This window comes from Neopelma chrysocephalum, unplaced genomic scaffold (genome assembly GCF_003984885.1).
Source record: "Neopelma chrysocephalum unplaced genomic scaffold, ASM398488v2 Primary Assembly neopelma1_44, whole genome shotgun sequence".
Lineage (NCBI taxonomy): Eukaryota > Metazoa > Chordata > Aves > Passeriformes > Pipridae > Neopelma > Neopelma chrysocephalum.
The window spans coordinates 24,567,021-24,581,121 of record NW_020897703.1 but is presented as its reverse complement, the minus strand read 5'-3'; the positions used below and the strand labels follow the sequence as shown (position 1 = coordinate 24,581,121).

Sequence of the window (14,101 nt, the reverse complement as noted above, 5' to 3'; positions counted from 1 at the left end):
TTTGCGATATTTGCTACCTGTCTGACTGTCAGTAGCATGAAGCAATGGAAGATTTGTCTGAATGATACGTGTGGAAAATCCCTAAATCATTTACTAGTTGTTTCTTAGTATTTCTAGCGGGTAAAGTAGTGACATCTCCTGGGATGGTTTTTCTATCAACTAGGCCTTCACTAATGGGATTAGCAGGCTAAATGCTCCAAGTAAATCCATCCCTGGCATCAATGCATCAGAGGTGAATTTTGTCCATCTATTAATACATCAGTAAAAGCCCAGTATTTGTTTCCAAGATTGACTGGAAATGGATCAAATTCAATACTTTTTATCCACACTGTGTTTCAAATTAGTGTTTCTATACAACACATACAAAACTGTTATTGTCTCCTGACCTTTGCTTCTACTGAAATCTGATGGGAAATTCCCTCGTATCAGAAGCACCCTGACTGCAGTACACCATGTTCTGATTCTAGGTGAGTGGATAATTCCAAGGACTTATTGACAGCATACCAGCCTCACAGGGACAGAGGGTTGTTTGGGGTTTTTTTCCTTTTTTTTTGGTTTCATGTTTGTTTTTTAACTTATAATGTAAGGAGCACATATGTGCTACTCTGGATCTTATTGCAAGGCAGACTCACGTTTGGAAACAGTCACTTGTTAGATCATGTATATGGGAGCAGAATGTGGGTGACACAAAATGGGATGTTACATCTGAGAGCAGCTTTGGAAATGTTCTGAGACTAATACTGGATAAACAAGGAAATATGGACTGTTCTTGTGATGCTGGAGGCAAGAGATCTGATTAAGCTCTTATTGAACACTTAGAGAAGGGAAAGGAAAATCAGGGAGGAGAGAGGTGGGAGTGTTACTTTTTTTGTAAAACACTGTGGAGACAATGATTCACTTACACTTGGCATATCCAATTCTGGTAGCCACAATTTATGAAGAAGGCTGAAATTGGGAAAGATTCAGGAAAAAGATAAAAGAATGATGCACTGTCTGGAAAAATGCCTTGAAGCCACAGACTAAAGAAACTCAGACCACTTAATGTTTCAAAAGGATAAAAACATGACTAACTGATTATAATGGTACCTACCTGGGCAGGTGGTTACTGATGGTAGAATTGGACCCAAAAGTTGGAAATTGAAGGAGAGTTTAATTTTCACTAGAACTGCGATACCGAAATCTTAAAAAGTAATAATACGGCTTTAGAGACATCTTGGGTTGACTGATGTCTTCTCTAAAGGTTCTTAAATAAGTGGAGGAACTCTTGCACAATTTCTTTGGGCTGTCTTCTAACTTTGAACTCAGTAAAAATTCTCAGTTACTATTTTCAATTCAGTTCAATTTCCAGTTTGTGGTCCAGTTTATAGCTTATCTGAAAACTTAATCTAATTAGAGTTTTCTTATTTTTGAAGGACAGATATCTGTTATAAAGCATCCTTCTAACTGGTGCTGAGGGAAAGCCTCATTGGATTCTACATGATTTTGATAGTTCACTCCTTTATTGTTACCATATTGCTTTATCTCCTGAGTAACAGCAGAATGTCTTCCCATAAATCATGTTGAATGACTTACAGGCCAATTGAAGGCTGGAATCTCTGGTTGTTTGTACTGTAGCATAGGTATGTTATGGAAAAACTGGAGTGTACAGCCAGCCTTAGAGCACAGGATAGGGAGAAATTTTTGAGCTTTAATCCTACTTACGCAGTTTCTGAGAACTCACTTCAGTCAAAAATGTTGTAAGTGAGCACAAGTGTGTGTATCTGCCCAGAATATGCTTAAGTGTGAGATTTGTGTGAAGCAGCAAGAGAAGTTTGTGTTAGTTTTTGTGTGAAACAGAGAAACTTAAAGAGAACTCAAGCTTCATAAGGGTGATTTGGGTTATTTTGTCCACTATAAGTGTGACCTTTAAAAATAATCATAGTAATTTGACTGAAGAGAGATACAAAGTGCAGCTGGGTAGTATTACTGTTAGGTGTGTCAAGCCACAGGAAGGACTGTTTTCTCCTTCTCCTTCTGTCAGACCTATGGGAAAACTGGCAATCTCTTAAAATGCCTCACTTCTCAGCTCATACTCAAACTGAAACAAAATAAGAATAAGCTCTCTTCATCCTCAGTCAGGCTGAGTTGTCAGCTAGGGATAACAAAAATATGTATGTTATGGCACAAGGGTAATTACTTATTTTTTAGGGGTAATTTGCAATCTTTTAAAGAGAATTGCCACTGTCTCTGTTACAGGGAAGTCTGTATAGCATCTAATTAAGAATGTATTGATCTCAGTTTGAGATAAAAAGCTGGAAAGCAATCAGGTTTTATTAAGCAAAAACATCAAAAGTAACAGCCCAGTATTTCCACCACTGAGTGAAATATTGTCCTGTGCTAGTGCTTTTCATGTAAACAGATTCTTTTTTTCAAGTAACCTTATTTTGTGAGGCTGTTTTTTCCAAAGTCAACAAATTATCCTGGGTGAAAGCTGTGAGTGTTACTTTTTTTTTTTGGGTTGGAAAAGGCCTGGGTCTCACTCAGATCTGTAGAAATTCAAGAGTCTGGTGACTGGCACAGAGGAGAAGAATTTAGGCTTATAGATTGCAGTGATCAATATGTATGGAAGAAAGATGCCCTGTGTTCCTGGGTATTCTAGGGAAGAGATCATCTTAAGGGAGGTGGCAAATGTTTTTCTTTGTATGCTGTCAGTCTCTACGCCTCACTCTTCTTGCAGAGTTTTTATATGTCTTTTGGAAATATCTGGAATCAAGGAGTTGTACAGTATGTTTTTAAACAGAGGGGTTATTTTCTCTTCATCTGTGTTCACAAAGCTCAAGCATACAAGCAGTAACCCTGAAAATTATGCTCAGTCCCAATTTAGGAGATAGATGTCCACGGTTGTGTTAGATGCATCTTAGGGTGGATTTTGTTTGCTATGATAGGGTATCATAAACCTAAACCCACCAGGTTTGACTTACAGGACCAGTGACTATTCTGTGTTTCTTTTAACGTATGAATCTGTTGTCTACCTCTCTACCTTCTCTATTTGCAGATTGATTAATAACCTGTAGAGTACAGTCTTGTTTCTGGCCAAGGTCCTTACTTTCTTACCAGGCAGGTTGTCTCATCTGTACTATGCTATTTTCCCTATTTTTTTTCTGCAGAGTTCTAGGTGTAGCTGCCACTTTTGCCTCTAACCTGAGTTAGCTGTTGCAAAGGAAAAGAGGAAGCTGAATTGTACCTCTCTTCCTTCTGTACCTGTTAGCTCTGAATGGGGCTGATACTGCACTGGACTAATCCCAAATGTCAGTTTATTAAAAGGCATCAAAACCAGTCAAGCTTTCAGCTACAGGCAAAAACAGTGGCTGAAAGCAATTGTTCCAGCAGTGACACATTAACCATGGATAAGGCAAAGCACTGTCTATTTTGGATGTCTTGGAATTCAGAGGTAACGAGGAGGGAAGAGAAGTTCTCCTTTGGGCAGGCTTGCTGTTAGAAGTGAGAAACACTTTTCCTTGCACAGTCCTCTGGGGAAGAAATATTTCTTTGGGGAACTCAGTGTATAAGGGAATATTTTTCTAGTTATTGAAAAATCTTATGAGAACTAGTAGTAGTTCAGGATTGTTTCCTTACTTGGAGTAGCATAAAATTTTGACAGATAAATTAACAGCTCTGATTAATTTAAATCTCAGTTAAAGGACAGTTTGCTATATAATATGTGATTGGATTTTCCTTCCCTGTCCCCTCCCCCGCAGTGCAATAAAAAAAGAACAAAGGCTCACTTTAAGAGACTACATTAAAGGAACTCCACCTCTTCTAAAAACTGATGCAATTCATTGTAATCCCTCCATTCATGAATGTCTGTTCTCAAGAAGATTCAGAAATCCCCAAAGAATTTTAGATAAACAAGATTATATTATGTAGTTAATAAAAGAAGAAATGAACTATTATGAGCATTAAACACGAAAATTCTAGACTAAAATATTTTTTACAAATTCTAGTGATCAGTTTTTAAAATGATGTTCGAAGTTCTTTTTCTTCCTTTTATGATTTAAGCTGAAATCTAGCATAGCCTTCTTCTGCTTAAAGATATGTCAATGATTGAATTTTGAATTATTGTATTTTCCACTGTTCATGGGTGTCTGGACCTCTAAATAACATCTATATAAAACTCTTGAGGGTCCCATTCCTGTAAATTCATTAGTTCAGTACAGTTTGCATCTTGAATCCTTTAAAGGGCCATGAATTAAGCTTGCAATGAGTTTCCATTTTCCCTATTATTGAGTGATGTCATTGCAGGCATAAAGAAAGAATATGAATAGAGGTGGAGCAGCCAAAATTTACAAGAGCAGAAGATGTTAATTTTTATTTTTTTATTAGAGGTTGGTTCCAGAGAAGTAAGTATATTTTCCAACATTTAAAACCATTAGGTTTTAATTTAGTATGTGTTTTTTCCAAGTTTTGGCACTAGTGAGAGGTCAGGAGCTGACAAAAACGAATCATAAGCAGGTATTGCTTCATCTGTTTTCTGTGATTGTTGATACTGCAATAATTTCCCTACAGAGTCAGTCTTGTGATGATCCATGTAGGATCAAATGAAGATATTTTGAATCTCCACCAGCTGTAATATCCTGATTTCTCTGTGGTTTCATGTCTGGTTTGCATTGCAATGATAAATATAGGTTTTTAGCAAGAAAAAAATAGCAATTGTACTGAGTGAAGGCAAGTCAAGATAGCTCCCAGTGTTCTGCAGAACTTCAGTAGTTCAATTTACATATTTCCTTTTCTGTCCCCACTGAGAAGAACCATATAATGTGTCAAGAACAGGCAGTACCTGACCTGCAAAGAAGGTGCTTTGCTGCCGAACTGTCAACAATGGCTTAATTGGGTCTTTTCATTGTTTGTGTTTTCACTCTTATTTTCATCTTTATTCCTGTGATGGAATACATCACTGTTTAGAAGGATACACAAATCTTCATTCCTTACTCGTTATCTTGGGTGCATCGTCCCTCATTAAGACAGGAAGCTTAGAGGTGTAGTCTAAGTGCTGACAGTATCAGACACCTCCAGCTTAACCACAGCAAGGTGCCATCATTGTCCCTGCCAGTTGCCAAAAGACTCTGAGTCTTCAATACTGAAAATCCACCAGTTTCCGGAATGTTAATGCAGTACTTCTGTTAGCATAAAAATCACCTCTCTATTTTTGAAGTGTTATTAGATGTTATTATTTCTTTTGGTATCCTTTCTCAGTGAATGAGATTCATCATGTACTTTCTCTGAAGCAGCTGATGTGCAGCCCGAAGTAGGGTGTCCAATGGAGTCAATCCAGTTCAGAAAGTGGGGTTGAGCCTGGAAGTTAAACCATTTGTTAGAATGGAAAATTATTAGTCTGAAGCTGATCTTGATTGTTTTCCTTTAAAACAATGGAAGACATTCATATGTGCTGCTTTTCCTTACTGGTTTGTGCTAGTAACCTCTGTGAAATAAATTACAACAAATTAAAATCTGACTTTTAATACTCAAGAGCTGAATGCTCTGCACTTGGCTCAGCTCAGGAGAAGCCACTATGCCATGGCTAATTCTTTTCTCAATGGGATCAGAATGAAAAATCACACTGCAGAAAGCAGATGATTGTAGAAGATGCACTAATAGGAAAACTGCTTGTCCTGGGAAGAGTTTACAGCTGTAAATCTAGCTCTCATTTTAAATTTCTTACTGAGATTCCCTTAAAGAAAGGTTAGTCTTTTAAGCACATTAGTCTCTAATACTACATATGTAGTAGTCCAAACAAGTTGTCTGTTTTCTTTATAGATGAATAAGTTTTTCTCCAAAGTATTTTGAAAACACTAGAATCTTTTTCTGGTTAGATAATTTTTGATTGTTGAGTCTTGGGTGTAATGGTAAGCATATGGCCAAAATTTTGACATCCTTTGTTGCTAGAAAAGATGTTTGCTTGTAAAACATAACTAATAAAGTGACCTGTGAGACCAGAAAATGAAATGGGAAGACACAAAAGGTAAACCCAAATAAAGGATTCTGTAAGCAATTTGGGTTGCAGTTATCAGATGTCTTTCTGCAAGAGGCATTGTAAAGGGTGTATTTTTCCTAATGCTTTAACTAACAACAGATTTGCCTGATTATTTACTATATTTATTTGTAAACAATGCAAACCAGTTTCACTCTTGTGGATGAAATGAGTAACTTGGAGCAGATGTCTCACTTAGCCATGTTTATGTGCTCTTTTATTGGATGTCTGTTCTTGAGCCCTAAACCTGTCAGCAGCGCCCCAATCTGTCTTACAGTGATGCTTTTCATGCCCTGTAAGTTCAGAATCAATCATTACCATTAAAGCATTTGCTTGACTCAAATGCAGAAGCATTGCCAAGGATTCACTTTTGTCAGATGCCAATAAAGTTTCATCTAAAGGCTTCAGGACCTTCACAGCTTCTTCTGGCTGAAAGTTGTACCAAGATTTTGTATCCTATATTCCATGGCTGTTGCTTCATTTTTATTTCCATCTAGGTCTGCATACTTAATACTACCTGTCTAACTAGACTCACAAAATTCATGAAGAGCTTTATGTATGTGCAAGGCTATGTATCTGTCAACACAGCCCTTAAGGAAGGGGACTGACATTAACTAGGATTAGCAATTAGGGAGAAATGGCTGGTATTTTCAAACCAGAGGGTTCACTGCTATGTCTTATGTGGTTTGTATTTCTCTTTCATTTCTTCAACATTTACAATGCAAATCTCCCATTGATTCTTTTTTTCTTTCATGATTTAAAATTATTTAAAAACCCCAACCTTCAGTAGTTTGTAGTTGAAAATCAGCTCAGCCATCTTCAAAGAATGGGGGGAAAAATAACTTTGTAACAGCACAGGCAGCTTGAAAGGCTAAAAAACTATAAGTAGACATTTATCTACTTTTTATCATTCACCTTTTTACCTGAAGATACATGTCTTTGTGTGGAACTTGTTTTTAGTTGACTATTGCATGCTGACAATCCTTATCTTGTTGGAACAGTAAGGACATCTACCAGTTATTTGAATGACACGTAAGTGGTTTTTTGCCTGTAACAGATCATTTGGGGCTCTGGTGATTTGAATCTTCCATGCAGAAGATACAGCAGCTCAGCATAAGGGGGGTTAAAACATAGGCAGCACTTCAGTCTAAAGAAAGTAGTAGTTAAAATACACATAGCATGGGGAAATCTGGCAAAAAGAAAGCCCACAAAAATCCTTTTCTACTCTCTGGGAGATTTACAAGGTGCCACAGGACCTTCCCAAAGTAAATTTAAACTATTTAAAAAATGCTGCAAGACATCAGGGAAGTTATCACTGACACTTTTTTAAAACAAGGCAGAAAGACAAAGAACTTACACATTTAGGAACAACAAAATCCAAGCCCTCTAGTCCTTGAAAACAATTGCTACTTTAAAAACAAAACAAGCACACTTGTGGAGGAACAGTTCATCAAATACTCTTCCAGCAATCTCCAGTTGCTGCAAGAATACTTTCCACTTCTCTGGATGGAAGTGTTGTGCAGAAGAATATGAAAGAGTGTAACTGTCGAGGTTTGCCAAAAGGTATGATCAAAATTCTGTTAAATCAGGGGAACCTTCCCATTCATTTCAACGGGATTTGAACGTGAGGTATTAACCCTATTTTAAGTTGAGGCAGGCTGAATACTAAAGCTTAGTATGAAGTTATTCATTACATGTCCAGTTTTAACTACTTATTTTAAACTTGCAGCCCATGTCAATATCAGGTCTGTTCTTTCACAGAATTAAGGCTTGGCATATAACAAAAAAAAATATACTGGCCTTCAGCTGATCTGTCTTTCTACAAGAAAGCAGAGAACAATTTAGGCCCTAATACTGTGAGAACTTGCTTTCATTATTAGTTTGATTTGGAAGTGCAATCTCCTGTGCTGGTGGAGGAACCTTCTGGCAAAAAGTTGCTCTGAATCTTGGGAGGCAGGGTTAATTTTTTTTATTTTTTAAACAGCTAATATTTCTAGTTTAATTTATTATCATTTCTGGATAATGCAAAATACATATGCTAGATCTGGAAAGGCTTTTTTAAACAGCTTAAACCAAGATTTTATCTCCTGTGGTAAGTGCTCAAATAAACACTTGCTTACTCCACAGCCCTGTCTCTGGTCTCTTTAAAAGACTTACCTGATAATTTTCAGTTACCACAATTGTGTTTTGGTGCTCATCTTTCATTTCCTCAAAGCCATGCTAAGAGGTGCTGACCATCACTAGTGGTGCTTTATATAGAAAGTTTCTGTTATGGTTTAACAAGACATGGTTTAAGAAGAGAACTAACTCTACCCCAGTCAAAACCAGGACAGTATTTATAAAGCTTATAAAGCAAAAGAGTAGATGTGCAATTGGCACGCTTTCATAACAGCATCCTGAAGGTTTGAGGTTGATGCATGAAAACCCAGTGTGACTGTAGTTCCTGTCTCCCTTCAGTGTGAGCAGAGATGGCCCTGCTGCTCTCCTCACATCTGTTAGTGTCCTGTGCTGCCCTGAGGCAACAGAATATTGCTGAGTGTTGATATTTCCATTATTCCCTTCTGGCTTCCAAATCTCTTTGATCATTGGATCCACATGGTTGAATGCAAGTGGAATTAATATCACTTTAAGCCTCCAGGCTCGTTCAATTTAGCATGTCTCTTCCTTCGTATGTATTCAATATTAAAGCCTTCTTCTGAACTGAAAACAAATACAGTGCATTTGTCTGCTTAATTCATTTTACAAGCTTCTAAGATTCTATGCTGCTGTGTCCCAGCTAATATATGTTAAAAAAAACCTAGGAGAAGTCTAGCTTCACTTCTTTGTGGCTTTGTGTGGCACAGCAGCAAAGCAGCCACTTCCTGAAATGGACCAGTAGTTTTTCAGCTAAAACTATTATTGTGACTAGAGCAGCAAGAATCTCTGCAGCTTTACCCATACAGGCTCAGCATGGATCTATTTTGTCCTGTTTCTGCTTGATGTGGCTTTGCATTAAGCTTGGGTTTCAAATTCAGAGAAAAGCCAATGCTGGAAGGAAAAACTTGCTGTGATTAGGGATGGCAATGGTAACTGAAATGTTAGCCAACCTCAGGAAACTGGCCTAAGTTTTAGACGTACAAGAAACCATTTCAAATTGGGCAGTTGTGTTCTTTATTCAAGTTTTGCTCTAAAGATTTCTAATTATAATATCAAAAACCTGTAACAGTTAGTTAACTTCTTATTTTCTTCCAGATCCCTCTTCATGCACAGCACCAATAAATCCAGATAGTGTCTGTCTTTTCCAGCACAGAAGCAACTACCTCTTTGTAGTAAGTGGTTAATAATTGTTTTGGATATCTCATGGACTTAGATAACTGTGCTGGGAAAAGTTGCTCTTGTCTGTTAAACCAACAAACCAATTCTTATTTGGAACTCTGCTGTATCCTATTATTTGTTCTTGCTGTTATTGCTCATTAGAAACTTAAAACTAGAAAATAGGGCAGTGGCAAGTCTTTTTGGTATCTGTCCTGACTGTAGGAATTGCCTTTTTTTTTCCCCTGACTCCTCAAAAAGTGATTTTTTTTTTTTTTTAATTTTTGTTCATGAGTCTGTGAGGTAACGTTGGGAGTAAGTATCAGAAGCAGAATCCTTTCTTCAAATTACTGGATTTTGTGTGGAACTTGCTTGGGTTACTCTGCTTAAAAGTCATCTATTAAAGCAATAAAAAAGATGCCTTGAAATGTCTCCACTATTTGAAAACAGGACCATCTATTTAATTTAAAGAAGAAAACTCTCACTAGCTACTCTACCTCTGGTTTCAGATAACAAAGTAATTCCAAATATGAGGCTGTTGCCTCAGAGGCAGAAATCATGCATTGTGCTGTACTGCACCAGGCAGATTCCTGGAGGCTGGTTTTTCCTGTCAGATAAGCAGTAGAATAAATAATGCAGAGTCATTGTGATTGCAGATCTTCCAGAACTGTTAGTAGTGTAGTTCAAGATTAATGGGTTTACAGTGAGCTGCCAAAACTTTTACAGAAAGATGTGCTACCGGATCCCTACCCACTGCAAACTGGTTCACTTCTGTGGCCCTATGGAAACAGGCTGATTTAAACCAGCTTAGATCTTAGCTCTGCACCTTAAAACATTCCTCTCCCTTATGGAAACATAATAGTAATCATAAAAGCATTACTATTTGCTCAAAGGTTGAACTCAATGATCTTGGAGGTCTCTTCAAACCTTAATGGTTCTGTGATTCCATGTTGTCAGGGAAGGGGTCCATGGCTACTGGAAAAAGTAGCTTACAGTGGTTGAGCTTACAGGAAAAGTAGGAACAGTATTTAAAACTATGACAGGGGCATAGGGTAAATCTTCCTGTGTTGTAACCTGTGACATCCCTGTGCTTTCTGAACCTGTGTGGCAATGCACTGCCAGGGCTGGATCGCAGAAACTGGTGCTGTGGCATGGCTGGAATTCCACTACAGACCTCTAACTTACTGTGCAAAAAGGTCTTTGTGCTTGTATTGTCGTCTCAGCTTCCTGTGCTATGGATCCTAGAGGTACTTACTGAGGGTTGACAATTTGCTGACACTTGTCAAAATAGTGCTATGTTGATTTGCAGTTGTTTAGTGATAGACTTAACTAGTCTATATATTCATAAGGTCTTGTTTTTATTATTTACCTTATCTGTATTCCTCTGAATAAAGCTAGATTCCTCAGAAACCATACCTGATGTTAAAAACCCCCACCTCATTCTGATGAGTCCTCTTGTTTTTTCTTTGAGACAAGTGGGTACTTAATGGCTTCATTTCTCTTAATTTATGTTTGTACTCACTACAGTTTTCAAAAATCAATTATTTTGCATGTGATTTTGGAGGCATCTTTTAAATCTGAAGCCTAAACATTCCATGATCAGGAGACTTGGTTATGAATCACGAGGTTCAAATATTCCAGGAATTTTCTCAGCAAGACCAAAGAACTTTGTTTGTGTACCTTTGCAGTTTTCAGTGAAATTATTTGTACTCTCTATTTACTGGTTCTGATACAAATTGTCTATATAATTGTCTTTTATTCAAAAAAACACTATTTTAATAATCTCTATGAGAAAACAATCTTCTTGTGCAACTGGCCAAACCACTCTTTGCTAGAATTGTGTCTATGCCATATCAGAGACTACACTGGGAAAAGTAGTTTTCTATTATTCTCTCACGTTCTCAGTGCATGGAGATTTTTTTGGGTCTAAAATGGGATCCTATGTGGCTTGCAGAACTCTCATGTTAATTTGACACCTTCTGTGACAATGTCATGGGGTAACTTTCTTGTTTTTTCTGGTATGAAATTGTATGGATTTTATTGATATTTTCTCAATCCCCCTTTCCAAGCTTTACAAAATTATTTGATATTTTTAATCTCATCAAACTAATCAAAGATTGCTTTTCCCGGTTCTTTTGTTACTTCCAACTTAATTAAGTGCTTTTTGCCTGAACACCTAGATTTAGTTTTAAATTGATAAATGAATCTCCGAGGCACATCTAGTTTAGAGCTTCTCTGCAGAGTTTAAAAGTGTAACCAGTTCTAAAATGGTTTTCAGAGCTTGTAGAGCTCTGTATGGAGCTCACAGAAGTCTCCTGGCAAGTGCTCGTAAATGAAGAGCTTGCCTTGGACATGGTTCCGTACTCAGGTCTCACTGAAGGCACTGGCAACCTTTCTACTGACTTCAGCAAAATTGAAGTGAGACAGCATTATTTTGCCTGTTGCTCATCTCCTATATAAAGTTTGTAGAATAAAATGTATGGTCAGGGATAGAACACAGAAGCTGGCCAGGTTCTGCCCTCTGTCCTCGTGGCTGGAATTGGTTGTCAGAATAAATTAAACAGAGTGAGGTTAAATTTTTGTCTCAAGGCTTTAATATGCTGGTCTGCTAAGAAGCGTAACTATCTCAGTGAGGTAGTGGGACCTAATTTAAGTGGAGGAGTCTATCATCAAAGAAGAAATCTCTGAAGGGAACTACATGCAAAAGGAACAGGAAAAAAAAAGGATGGAGAAAATGCAATTAATTTTTGTATATGTAAGAAATATACCAAAGAGGCAATGGGATGTGAAGTGTCAGCAACACGTAAAGAACTAGCTTTTTCCATATGTAGGTTTTTTTAAGTCTTCTTTAATGCTTTATCTTAAAAAAAAAAAGTGAAGAATGCATTTCTCTGTTTCTAATATCAACGTTGCACGTTTTTATTCACATCTGTGTAAACACTTGGATAATTGGCGTCTTTCTGACCTTCTCACTTTCAGTATTGGCGTGCAGAGCAGTTGTTGGGATCTCATAAAAAGGAGAATTGCCCTAAACTGGCAACTAGACAGATTGAGTGAGGCACTTGGGTGGGGAGAAATATAAAAGCTTAAAAAATGAGGAAGGTGACATTGGAGAGAATGATTCTTCAACAAACAACTTTGTGGATGACAGTCAGTCAAAAGAGGTTTGTATGAACCTCACTCATTCTTGGATCATTTGTTTGTTCTTATTGGAGGGGTTGGAAATCAGAGAAAGTGTCCTAAAGTTCATTCAGTTAAAACTGTTGAATGCAACAATGGAGGCATCATGATTCTCAGCCACAGTGCCAGTATATCTGAATATTGGTTGGTCTTTGACAGCTTTCATCATATGTTCTTTATTATTTTCTCTCTGCCTGTATGACCGTTCTCCTCCCCCTCCTTGGCAACTTTTTGGATCCTCAGAGTTTTTCTTTCATCTCCTGTTTATTTCTTTTTCCTTCTAATTCTCTTTTTTTCCCTTTGTTTTAATCACATTTTTTTTCCTGTTCTGTCCTTGCTAGGGATCACCTCTATCTGGCAGTGTATTCACCTCCTACCTTTCACTGCCCGTGAGGAGAATAGTCCAGTTGCTCTGAATGTTAGACAAGGTGATGGGACTGATGGGATCAGGTCTCTGTAAAATATCTTCACAAAAGCATTGAAGTGCTATGTCCTGCTCAATTTGGGCCTTTTAGAAGGGGATAGGAAAACATGGTGGACATGGTGGAAAGATTTTTTTATTCCTACCGGTTTTTTCCCTGTTGATGGAGTAAATGTTGATATGCACATCGCATAGATATAGTGTGTAAAGAGGGGCTGAGGATTGGGTGGGGCCCAGATTTCATGAGAAGGGGCATTATAATAAATTTCCAAGCAGAAGAAGGAACATGGGCCCTTCTTGGCCTTGTCTCCCAGCTGGAAGCAGTTAGGACAGATCTGGATCTCAGATGGAGTCCGACCATTCTTCTGTTCATACAAGCCCCATGGAAATATGAAGAGGCTCCAAACCAGTGTTTCACATTTGAATCTTCTTTTATATACACTTTTAAGCTGATTGTTTCGAGAACACACATTGTGTGCTTTTGAAAGAAAGCTGAAGAAATGTGATGTGACCTAAGTAACTTACTGTAACTCTCTACTTTACAAATCCAGTAAAAAGTATGTAAAAGAACTTTTATATGCAATGTAGTGCTTGAATGTAACAGGGCAGTTTATGTTTGAAGATGGAAATGTCTTTGAAGGCATTAATTTCTTTGCCTGCATGTTCCACCCTCTGTAATCTCAAATGAAAACTGTGTTCACTGGTTGTCAGAAATGGACATTTGGCTGAGATCTGCAAACTGGTGCTTAATTAAGACTAAACCTGATTCCTTTTGTCTCACTCCTTCTCACTAAGCTCTGCAACATTAATGATTTATATATTGATATTGTTGTCATTTTCATAGGCTGATTTTTTTTTCACCTCATAACAGTTGTTTCTTTTCAGATTTATGGTGTTCTCTAGACAGTAATAGTTGTCTTGCTGGCCCATATCCAGCATGTGAAAGTCCTATATTGTAGTCCAAATTTAACATCAATTGTTATATGAATCATGGAGTCATGGGATTGGAAGGGACTTCAGAAGGCCATCCAGTCTTTTCCATATCCAAGCCTTGATCAACTCTGTGTCATTCCTGACAGACATTTGTATGGCTTCCAGCACTGAAGACTTCACAGGACTCCTTGAGCAATGTCTTCCAAGAATGCTTCAATTCTTTATTATTAAACTTTTTCCCAAGTGTCTGATTTGTCCCTGGTACAATT

The 14,101-nt window shown here is 37.6% G+C and overlaps 1 protein-coding gene across 4 annotated transcripts in view; it reads left to right on the top strand.

Moving 5' to 3' along the window:
- Nucleotides 1-14,101, top strand: part of MYLK (myosin light chain kinase) — a 206,665-nt gene that overhangs the window by 32,968 nt on the left and 159,596 nt on the right. The window contains exon 3 of one of the 4 annotated variants that reach the window (XM_027679011.1): nucleotides 9,239-9,315. The exons of the other annotated variants lie outside the window; for them this stretch is intronic. The gene's annotated coding sequence lies outside the window, so the exon portion shown is untranslated. The remainder of the gene's footprint in view (nucleotides 1-9,238; nucleotides 9,316-14,101) is intronic. 4 annotated transcript variants of the gene reach the window in all.